The sequence below is a fragment of the Corvus hawaiiensis genome, chromosome 2, assembly GCF_020740725.1.
Source record: "Corvus hawaiiensis isolate bCorHaw1 chromosome 2, bCorHaw1.pri.cur, whole genome shotgun sequence".
Taxonomy (NCBI): domain Eukaryota; kingdom Metazoa; phylum Chordata; class Aves; order Passeriformes; family Corvidae; genus Corvus; species Corvus hawaiiensis.
The window spans coordinates 65,881,128-65,893,759 of NC_063214.1; positions in this window are offsets into that span (position 1 = coordinate 65,881,128).

Below are 12,632 nucleotides of genomic sequence, written 5' to 3' on the forward strand. Positions count from 1 at the left end.
AAAAAACAGTGGGAGAAAGCTGTTTAGAGAAAGATAAGTAAAAGAAATGGATTTTGCATTTAAATCTGAAAGCTGTGAAATCTGAACTCATTTCACAAGCTCATACCACATGTAAAAGAGAGCTCCTTAATCTCTGTGCAGCTCTTGCAAAAGTTCTGTCTTCTACGCTTGCAAGGCTTTTCTTCTTGACAGAAAACTTCATGGCTTCTTTCAATTATAACAGTTGTCAAGGGAGGTCATGATTTCTGAAAAGAAAAGCTTGGTCTTTTGCTATGGAGGACTCTGAATATTAAGATAAACTGTAATGTGGGCTGATGTATTCAGAGACCTGTGTGTCACTAAAAAGATGGGTTGATGAATTTCGAAACTTCTTTTTTCAACACCTGCTTGGATTCATTCCTAGACATAATGAGTTGAAATAATAAGGTCTGGAGGTGAGGAAGGGATGGCTTACTCTGGCAAACTTTATTCCTGATAGTCCAAAGTTATTCTATGCTTAAATGAGTATAAAGGAGAACAGAATGGGGGCCTATTTTATTTTTTCTTATTATTTTAATAAGTCGAGTAAGAATATAATCTTTTAATTTAACTCTTCATACAGCACATTTGTTAAATATGGTTTCTGGAAAAAGCTTAAAATTTAGTTATTTATTATGTATTAATTGAGTATTTAACTCAGTATTGCACCTGCAAATGCCATTGAGTTAAAGTAGGTGAAGATCTTGTACAGATTAAAAAAAAGTCAGTGTTTTTATTATGGTCGGTAATATGCAAGAGGAAATAATAGCACAGAAAAAGAGAATAAATTGTGAACATCAAATTTACCTATTGAAAGTCCCCAGCATTATATTGCACAATGTTGTTATCTCTACAGAAAATACATATTTGTGAAAAAGGTATCTATTTGTGTAAAAATTGTCTTCAGTTTGCTTGTTCCAATTTATTTTTCCGCATTGAATATTACACCTGTGACTTGACTTGTAATTATTATTGCTTTGAAAATTTATGTTATATGCTTATTTGGTGGTTCAACTAGAAACTGATAGGATTCAACTAATTAACAAAGGGAAAAATATTGACTGGAATGGAATGGAATGGAATGGAATGGAATGGAATGGAATAGAATATTTTCAGTTTTTGAAGAAACCCACAAGGATCATCAACTACCTCTCTAGGAAGCCTGTTCCAGTGTTTGATCACCCTGAAGGTAAAGAAATGCTTCCTAATGTCAGGTCTGAACCTTTCCTGATACAGTTTTTAGGCATTCCCATTGATCCTGTCACTGGATCCCAGAGAGAAAATATCAAAAATGAACTGCTCTTTTTCAGCAATAGGTGGTTTCCATTTCTCTTGGGCAAATTTTGCCCTGCCTTAAACTAATGCAGCAAGGAGCAATTTCTTAATTTAGGCCAACTTAATTTAAAATTCTAACTAGATCCACAGATATCTTTATTAATGTTTTAGATGAAATCAGACAGACATTGATGTTCTGATTAGTGAAATTAGCACTCTCTAATATATTTCTTAATGACAAAGTACAGAGGTGTGGAAACTGCAAACAAGTTGATATTCTAAGTTCAGGAGACAAATGCAAATCACTGTATATCAGAAATAATATATTTTCTCAGTGATATTCTAGAATTATCTAGTGTATTATTTAAGATAGCATGGTTCATGCTTAATGAATTAAATATTTCAGAAGCACCCTGAAGGAATCCCTGTTTAGACAGATTAGTTTAACACTGTGTTTTGGGGCCCAATTATGTAGTCCAGGGGCTGAAAAAGAATGAGGAATTGAGTTCTGCTTAACTGAAATGTCCAAATGGCTTACTGGTTGCATCACAATTAGTCTTCAGAAATTCTTTCCCCATTTTTGATCAAAAGTCCAGGAGGACAGGTAGCCTCACAATTTTTATTCAGCTTTAAAAGGAGTCAAATCTCAACTAATGATGTACCATGTGATTTATGCCTTAAGCTTTGAATTGGATGACAAATGTTTCCATTTCTTTGAAGGTGTTTGGATTCCAAGTTTTATCTTTGCTCATGATTGTAAACATTACTAGTTCTCTTAGTTTAATATTGCTACAAAAGCACTACAGACACTCTCTGTATTCCTAAACTTACAGCACAAGAGAATACAGTACATATTAGTTATTGTAAGATTCAGCTGACCTCTTTGAATAGGTATAATTGCTCTAGGGCATGCAATGCTCAGGATTCAATTCTGGCACTTTTATGGCATGGGATAGCATTAAAATACCAAGTTAACATTCAGAGAAAGTACCAAACAGCCATGAAAACCTATGTTTTTTAGATTTAATATGACAAATTTTATCCAACATGTTTAGAGTTTTTCAATGGGAATTTAATGGGTATATGGCCTGCCAGTGACACATCAAATCATGAGGGCTACTGCAAGACATTTTCTGAACCATTATTCAGTTTTTCTAACCTTCCTTTGATTACTTGTACTTGTACTGCTGCAGAAACTAAGAAAAACAGAACTCCCACATGGGATTTACCTTTGCCTGTCACAGTCATGAAGAGTTGCCGACTAAATTGCTTCCAGAACACTGGCAGAGGGAGCACTTTGGCTGTCTCAAACTGATAAAAACTCTATTAGTGGACCATTTTCACATCGAATGGCTGCAGGCAAGTCCAACACAGAAATTCACCAATGCTTCAAAATGGATTACAGCACAATATTGAGAGAGCTGACCCCCCCACTAGGCAAGTCACTGCACCAATCTTTGCTGCAGTCTACAAATCTGTAAAATGGGGAGAATAATAGTTCCCTGCTTTATAAAGTGCTTAGGAAGCTAACATCACAACCTTATAAGATGGATTGTTTACAGCAGACACACTAAAATGGCATCAAATACATAAATTTTAAATGAGCATTAATCATATAGAATGGATTTCCCCTGTTATAGTCCAATTACATCATCACAATCAGTCAGAGGGGAGGTTTTTTGTTTTGGTTTGGTGTGTGCGTGTGTGTGTGTGTGTGCGTGTAGGTGCTACTCTAGAGCAAGCCTGTCTTTTATAGAATTAATGGAACACTAAAGGAGTTCCAGCAGCAGCAGCTGTAGCAATACCAGCTCAGGCTGAAAGAACTGTGACTTACCCCAGTGTTTTTAAGTGAGGTATCAGTCAAACATAAGCCCAGCTCACTTTATCAAAACTGCAAGATCAAAATGTCTCTTGCCAGTCACCTTTTCAGAAATGCAGACAAATCATTGACAAGCATTCCTGATCTGAAGCACAAACAGCTTCTGAGCCTGGAGAATATAGTGGAATGCACTGTGTGCCTCACAGCTCACAAAAAGTTAATAAATTCTATAAAGGGTGAATATCTAGCTGGAAATTATATAAACAAGTGAAGAAATTTTTTTTAGCCTAATTCTTATGTCTTCTACAAGACAACATAAAGGGCCATGCATACATTTGCCTAGGTGTTCTCAGGATCAGAGGCTAAAATTATACTGAGGGATAAAATGTTTTCAGTTTCTTTCCCACTTAGGAGAAAATGTGTCAGTCAAAACAGGAGTCTAAAGTTCTGACTCCTGTGCCTTATACCACTGAGACCTACATTCAAAGATCAGATTAGTTGAATTGAATTATGCTAGTCTCATTACCTGAAAATTTCAAATTTCATTCATGTGAAGTCTTCTTGACTTTGAATATTTGGAGTGTGATTGCAATGTGAGTCTGAAAAATGTTCCTGAAACACTGTGTGCGCAACTCTCTTGTGCTTTCTACATATATAAATAAAAACATCCCCTTAGGAACAGTGAAATTAACATTTGCTGGAGCAAATCATATGCTAATGGGATACATGACCAACAATTTCAATTTTCTGCTTCTTTTTTTTTTGTTCATATGGGTGTACAAAACCCACCCTTGCTCCCCTTGTATTAGATTTCCATCTACAAACAGACTGAGCCTTCAGCTGTTATGTCAGTTGTAGTAAACTTCGGTATTAGCTTGCGAGACCCATGAGAAAAATGCTGCAGTTTCCTGATAGTAAAAAGAAAGAACAAGTAGAAGAAATACAGAAGTTTAATTCACTTGACCAGAGATAGGAGTCTATTATGGTTTGGCACACCTGGAAGAACGTCTGACTTAACTGCCACACAAACAGCTGCAGAAGAACAAGGTTAGGATTCAGTTATCTTAATATAGGTGACTACTCAGGTGAAACAGGCCGGGGTGACATCATAAGGCAGGCATCTGCACAGTCTACCAATTGTGACGCAAGATGAGAGACACATTAACTTTCTGGAGTGGCTGCTAGAGACCAAGTAGGACACTTCACATTACTAAAATGACACTAGGAGGCCATAAGGCATCTGAATTTGCCCCAAGCTTAAAGGAGAATAAATCTCGCCTTAAATTAATCACCTAGGGTAGTATTTAGTTCTTAAACATAAGTTTTCAATGCTATTTTCAGTGCCTTACAGCATGGCATCCAGCATTCATTGCTGCACAAGTGGTTTTTCCTTAAATTCCTTAACATGCTTGTCAACCTTCTGCATTTCTAGGAAAATTAGGCAGCCTGGCCACTAGAAAGCTAGACAGAATAATCTAGTATCTAAAATGTCCATCAATGTCTGTCAGTTGCCAGGGAAATAAAGAAAATAAAACTGATTTTTTTGCATCAATTAAGCTGAATGTTTTGCATTTAAATGCTTCTCAGATAGATACACAGCTCCTTCTAATTGATTCTGTGGCTGAGGATATGACCCAGTACCCTCTGTATTTCTTTCTTCCATTTGTTCCTACTATTAGAGACGTTTGAAGATCAGTTCTACTAGAATACATAGTTCTCAAAAAGTTTGAGATGTTAATTTATCAAAACGGACGTGACTATCCCATAGCTAATCTATTAATTAACAAAAGTTTTCTTTTTGATCAAAAACTGCTTACTGAAAGATGCATTATTCTATTTACTTATTAGTCAAAATGTCACCTTTGCCTATTAATCTTTTAGCTGCAGTTTTTTCCTTGGAGACATCTTTCTTCTTTCACAATCTAAAGTATATTTGTGAATTTTGAAAATCTGGTTAAAAGTTTTTCTTACTCCATGACCATAGAATGTAATTCAGCATGCAATACCTACTAAATAGTTTTCATCTGAATATAAAACTTGAGATATACATAAAAAATTTCTTCATGATGGCATGTGAGGGTTTATTAGGAATAATGCAAGGATTTTTTGTTTAGCAAGACAATAGATATCCATGGCCAATCACATTTCAGAGGACTAACGTTATATTTATCTGACTTATAATAAGTGAAGTTGTATAATTGACATATGTACCACATATTAAATAACCCTGCTGTTTTATGATATCCTAAAAGTTTAAACCAAAGTGTATTGATGTAAGAACCCTTTTGTAATCAGAATTTTTGGTATTTTTATATTCTATTTGACAAATTGAAGCCAATACCTGCACATCCAAGGACATCAAACATAAAGTTGGTTGTATAAAGAAAAAGGGATGTGTATCATCATGTATATTCTGGTATCACAAAGCAGCAAGAATGAATGGGACTAGTGATATAGTGAAAACTGATCTGTTGAGAACAGATTATTAGAAGGTCAATGACAGAAGAAAACTACTCTTAGTTTGAAGGAAGATGGTGATGCAGGAAAAAAACCCTTTAAATAAGCATTCAAAATGATCATGGTTTCCACAAATCAAAACTACAAACATTTTGAGGCTTTTATATTGCTTTTTGACACCCTTAAGCCTTATCCTATGATGTGTGAAAGTGCTGTAGACTCTTTACTGTTAATAGAAAAAGGCAAACACAAATCAATACCTTCCTCTTTAGTGAGCCGCAATGTTGGACAAGTCCTGTCTGCCCCTGTTAGTGTGTATTATTGCTTGCTGGCTGAAGATAAGATTGATTTACTTTCCCCTCAAATTCTTGTTATAAATTTCCTGCTACAGTACATTCATTTTTGAGGGAAGAGTAAATAAATTGCTGGGTTAGAGATGACACATACTTGTGGTGCAATATAATAACTGTTAACATCCTTCTGGGAGAACAGGGTCATTATTTCCATGTGACTGTCATTGTTCTCTGTCCCTGCCTTAGTAAACAAAGCATTTTCTTCTTCTTTTTGACATACAGTCACAAACAATGAGCATGCAACATCACACTTCAAAGTTACTCTTATTTTACTTATGGAGAGAAGGCCAGGTAGTGAACTGAAGAATTGAGCTCCTCTGTGGGCTTAAGCAGGGGTTTTGGTGCAGCATACAAATGACAGTTTTTTTGCCAGAGCAGGAGTTTCTTTAAAAAATGTGCAAGCAATTTGGGCATAGTTACCTAGATGATCACCCTATCAGTTTAAGTATTTTTATCCTTGTCCTTTCTGTCTAGATCTCTCTGTCCCTGGGTGATAGTGAGTCATTATGTGTTTTCTGGAATGTTATTGCAATACAGACAGGTCAAATGATTTTGTGTTTCTTAATTTATAAAGCCTTTTGCTGTATGCACTAGCTGAAACATTTAGTAATCCAATTGCAGATCGTGATTTAAAATTTTAACAAATGTGATTAATCATAAACTGTGGAAACTTAACCACTATGTTGTAACAACACACACTCATACACATACAGCCCTCATTACTTCTTCCTATGTCTCACAGTAACTGACTAATCAGTGTTAAAAGCAGTAGCTGTAGCACATATGTGATATTTTTTCCATAAGCACAGATATCCTCTCTCTTCCTTATTTATTTTCTTTGAAAATCTACAAGGACAGCAGTCATCATCAGTGATTTGTCAGCAGGACTGGCTGAAAATCTTCAGTCAAAGCTACATCAGTATCTGACAGAAAGTTTTATTTATTTTTCTACCAGTTTTTTGTACTGTGAGCACTCCATTTTCTTATGATTTTTTTTTCTAACTAAAAGCCTCTTAAAAAATTCTGTTCAAAATGTAAATATTTTGTTGTATTCATAGTCAATAAAAAAATCCATGAACGATAATAATTGATATTAATTCTTTATTTTTCATCAAAAAAAAGGACAAGATGAAAAAGAATTATCCTTCCCACACTAAATATACTTACACACATGGTTCTGTATATATTGATGTTTGATGACTAATTTTTTAAGGCATGGTAAAAATTTGGATGGTTATCTCTTAATGAGAAAAAGGATATCAATTTAATATAGTTTCCTTCTGGAGACTATAGGCTTAAGTGGCCCACAGTAGAGAGATTAATCTGAAAATAATGAATACTATGAAAAGTTATAAAAGGCATAAAATGCCTTTAGTTCTTCCATATCTAGTACTCAGAATTGCTCTTTTCCTTTCTTTGCATATATTTACTTAGAACATTGTTCATGAGGACTAGTGGTCTTGTGTAGTTGTGCGTTTTGAAGTTTATCTTTAATATTGAAAGAGATGTCCCTTATTCTTCAGTGCAGTATCTGCTGCCATAGGCTTTTGTATGGTACCAGGGGAAAGAAAAAAAATCTGTAGAACGCTCTGTTGACTGACTGTAAACACCCCATGATTCCACCTAAACACAGTTAATAAATCTTACAGTGATTTATATCAGAAGAGAGCTCTGGAGATCATCTGATACAGCTCCATGACCAAAGGGGTCAGCTTAATGCAGGCAGCTGGAGAACCTGTTTGGTCAAGATCTGAATATCTTCAGGGGTGTAGATTCTGCAGCCACCTTAGGCAACCTGCTGTCATATTTGATACTTCTTACAACTAAGGATATTATTCTAAATACCTCTTTTGAATATTCTTTGATGATTTGTTTTCAACTTGGTGTCCCATAGGTCCTCTTCTGCAGAGTGTATTTTAGCTTGTTGTGACTGAGCCAGCACTATTGCTATCAGTGTTAGCCATGTGGATATTGGCAGTCCAGCATTCAGTCACTGGGGTGATACATGGTCATACTTACAGGACATCTAAAATTATTCAAATGATAAATGTCTTTTGATTATGAATCAGCGTTCTGTTTTAAGCAGTTCTGCAGGATCTCTGCTCTGTGGATCTCATTTATGTGTTGCACAGGAAGTAACACAGAATTTATGTATTTATGTGTAGTGAACAAGACAGAAAATAGCAGCAAAATAATGTGGTCTTATCCTTACTGCCTGTGGTTGCTGTTTTGATGAACTGGCCTCTTTCTTGCCCTTGGCCACATAGTCGTTATGTAATGCTTGAAAATCACTCCAAATAAAATGCTCACAAGTTAATGATGTGAGTTAATAATGATCTTCATTTTTCTGTTTGATAAATTAAGTTCTACTTTGTAGAAATGTTGAATGTTACCAGCAACACAAACTGCCTTAAATCTGTGCTTATCTTTGCAGCTGTTTGGTATTTGTTGGTATTGTTTTCTGTCTCATCCTTTCTTTTCTTTATGGCTCTCTATGCCCATATCCCTATACACATGACATACAATTGGATTTAATCCAAGTATCTAAGAACTGACTGAGTAATATTCATATAATTGAACATTTAAATGAGTCACCATCATTAAGATGAAATATGCCTTCCTTTTTGTTCAGTAAGAATAGCACATCTATCACTTATCCATTAAAATTTATTTGGACTTTTATAATTTCCTTTAAAAATGCTTGCATTTGCTAAGGGATTCAGTAAGTAAATATACTGACGATAATTAGCAACTCTATTTAATTATATAATGAATATTTTCCAATTTTTGAATAAAAAAGATTAATTCTTGTGTTTTATCTCACAAGCAAACAGGATGATGGCTAGCAATATAAGTTTAATGATTCAATAGCCTTGGAAAAGTGAATCATTTTACATGCATTTTTAAAGGGTATTGCAATAAAATTGCAGTGCCAACAAAACAGAACTGCCTCTGAGTTCAAAAAGATTTGGAACAGGGTAAAGAAGATTGCTTTGAAGAAAAAAATAAGAAAGAAAAAGCTGCACAGAGTTATAAATAGCCACAAATGAGATACTTAGAAATTGTTTTTTTGGTGTTTACTGCAATGAATTAGGAGTGAATAATGAGTCTATTTATGTCGTGGTGACCAGGCTCCCTGTTGGATAGGGAAGACTGTTTGCTAAAGGAATTTTTTAGATGGCAGGCCATATACAAACTTTCTAAAAAATCCAGGATTACAAAATATTTATGTTTTTTGTTGCGAACCAACACAAAATGTGAATATTTCTCAGACGGTAATTGCTCCCTTAAAAAAACCCACAAACCTAAACAACAAAAAAACAATCCAAACCCCAAACAAACCTGATTCAAACCCCAAACAAACCTGAAACACAAAAAGTGAAGTAGGACTTATAGCTATTGTTTTTAGGAAACTCTGATTTGTCTGCCTTTTACAGAAGTCAGATTTATGTCTGGTAGTATCCATGAGAAACACACCATCAACCAAATAGCATGGAGCAGCTTCCATATAATGCCAAGGGAAGAATAAAAATCTTCATAGTTTCAAAAGCTGTAAGAGCCTTACTTTAATATGTAGGCAGTGCTTTTTGAAAAGCCACCAAGCCTTATGAAATTGCATGCTTTATTCTTGGATTAGCAGTGATAGCTAGAGAATTTCTCAGGCAGTCTTCATAAGGAAGAGTGTAATTAGTGGGCCTCTCATCATTGCCAAAGAGCAGGTAAGAATAAATGACACAGTCAAATGTGTCATGGAAAGTTTAATCTAGTGATGATGCAGATGTGGTGTATTAGTTATCTTTCTGAGCTCGGGTAAAGACATCCTCATGAATGAGCAGGATGTGTGTTTGATCATGCGTGTGCAACACTAAACAGAGCAGAAGGGACAAGCTCCATAAACAAATCTGACCTTGCAACACTGTTTATGCTCTGATTTTGTTTTAGGGAGTAAAATATATTCTGGATGGGATCTGGGCAGATTCTAGTAATTTACCAAATTAGAATTCCAAGTGTAACCTGTGGCAGTTTTGCAGGAAGGATTTACAGGTTTTAAAGGTAATGTCACAAAGATTAAGAGACACGAGTCTGAGCCTTATGCACTTATCTCTTGAGTTCCAAAGGTCTTTAGAATAAATTAATGGATACTTTATGAATGTAAAAATGATGGATAATGAAATAATTCCTAACATTGGCTTTAGTTTTGAGAAATACCAGGGAACTGAGTATTTGGCTGCCTTTCCCTCTTAAAAGTTTTTTATTTTGGTTTTTTGGCTTTTTTTTTAATCCAAACATCAGAGAAAAATTGGAGCAGTCAGGATGTAATACCTCTTTTGCAATTTAAGGAAAAGAGAAGGAGAAACAGAAACATGAAAGCAAAGAGGCTTATTGAGGTCTTTTTCTTTCCCAATGACTTTGGATCCTTTTCTTAGTCTGAGAGTAATGGAAACTATGACATGCTGCATTCAGCAGCACTCAAAGTCAGAAATAGCTCCTTGCATCTGGCAAAGGAAAAAGCCCACAACTACCCTGCACGTTTTAACTAAAATTTCAAAATAATTTTGCCTGGTGGTAGAAATAAGAGCTAATTGGTACCCAACCTTGTTTTCTAATCCTTTATTCTCGATTTTATATACTTTTTTCCTTTTTTTTTGCCTTTCATATTTGTTAATCTAAATTAAACAAATTCTCTAGTAGTGCAGCTGTGGCAACATCTCTTCCTTTAAGCCCAAATACTGAACTCAGATGTTCATATGAAACTCATTGAATGAGCACAATCTCCTCTGACAGTCACAGCCACAGGCAGTTGGCCTTAGCTGTCCATTCCTTCACCACCACAGAACACAAAACAACATTTTGGATCCACTGTATTTTTCTGTGTCATTTTGTGAAGTGACACACTATAACGATGCTGAGAACAAACTTAGGTTGTTTTTTCAGTTCAAAAAGGGGTTTTCTGCCGCTGTTTTGTAAGCAAACATAGAAATTTATCTTTTGTTCTGAGGTGAAATACAAACTGTTCTTTAGGACATGCTGTTTTTCTTTTGCTCCCTCATCTTGTCCTTTGTAAACATTCTTAGTAGAACCCATTCAAGTAGATATTGTTTATTTTCTTGAGTCCTTTGCCTTTCTAATGTTGAAGATCTGCAATTTGGAGAAGGAGGCTTCCTTCTTGGCAAGTAGAGAATTCAGACAGTTAGATCCTGATACTCCTTGTATCTCGTGCACCTCTTGTATATTTTGGTTCCCATCACTGCAGAACATAACCATAGTTCTTGATTACAAACTGTCATGCATTTCAAAGTCATCAAACCAATTCTTCTAGTTCTAGTTCTAGTTCTAGTTCTAGTTCTAGTTCTAGTTCTAGTTCCTGCCATATGTGAGGGCACTTTCCACTAGATTGCTTAAAGCCCCATCCAATCTGGCACTGAACATTTCCAGGGATAGGGCACCCGTAGCTTTTCTGGGCAATGCTTTCAAGTGCCTCAGCACACTCACAAGAATGAATTTTCTCCCAATATCTAATCTAAATCTACCTTCTTTCAGGTTAAAGCCATACACCCCCCCCCCCCCCCCCCCCCCCCCCAATCACTACATGTCCTTGTAAAAAGTTATTCTCCAGTTTTCCTGTTTGCCCCTTTAGGTATTGAAAGGCAGCAAAAAACTCTTCCTGTAGATCAGGCAAAGTATAAAAGTTGGTTCAAATCATTATGGATGTTCCTTTCATTAAACCACCTGTAGTTAATTTCTTACATTCCAAGTGCACGCACTGGCTTTCAGAGCCAAAATATCAGTGGAAAAAAAGAGACAAATCAATTTTAAAGACCAATTTGAACATTTTATGTTCTTCTTTTCTCTTCTTTTTCCAATGACATATTACAGTCATTTTGTTTCATTGGCAGCTCTTCTATTCTGGTAATTCCAGACTGCAAAATTATCTGGAAGACACAATTTCCTTCTACCTTTCTCTTTCTTTGGCCTTATTCATTTTAAGTTGTTGAATTTCTATGTGACATCTTATCTACGCTATGTGAATTATTGGCTGAGGCTGATGTAATTTAAAATTGCATATATGTCATATTACATTTGAAACCTTTACCACCCTAAGATGGATATGGGGGGTTGTTGTTGCTTTTTTCTTTTTTCCTTTAAGCATAGGAATAATTTTATAGCTTATCGTACTTTATACTGCATTATTCCTACCTAGATTTCTTCAAGATCTTTATAAGAACATAATGATTAAAATTTACAAAAATATGAGATTTATTCCATGATAGGATGTCATTACATTCCTTTAGAATCATATTCTATTATTCAAGTCATATGAGAAAAAAATCTGTTGATTTTCTGAGTGCTTCTCTCAACTTTTCTGGACAGCTTTAAAGCTAAAAACGTTATTATGCCTGAGTCATAAGCAATTTTTCATATTTCAGCTTCTCAGTTAATTTTGTTCTTGAGGAATTTCTGCTCTTTTATTTTCTGCTACAATGGTTTTTAATCCATTAACACATTTTATACATTTGTGGTTATAAAAATAAGCTGCATCTGAGGTATCAAAATTACTTTCATTATAAACTGATTTCATCTGTAGTTTCTAGTGACATTTCTGTAAATCCAACATTTCAGGTAGAAAGTAATTAAAATAAAAATAATTTCAAACAGGTTTTGATTACTTCTAATTCTTCTGTATCTTAGAGAGAAGAACTACAAAATTA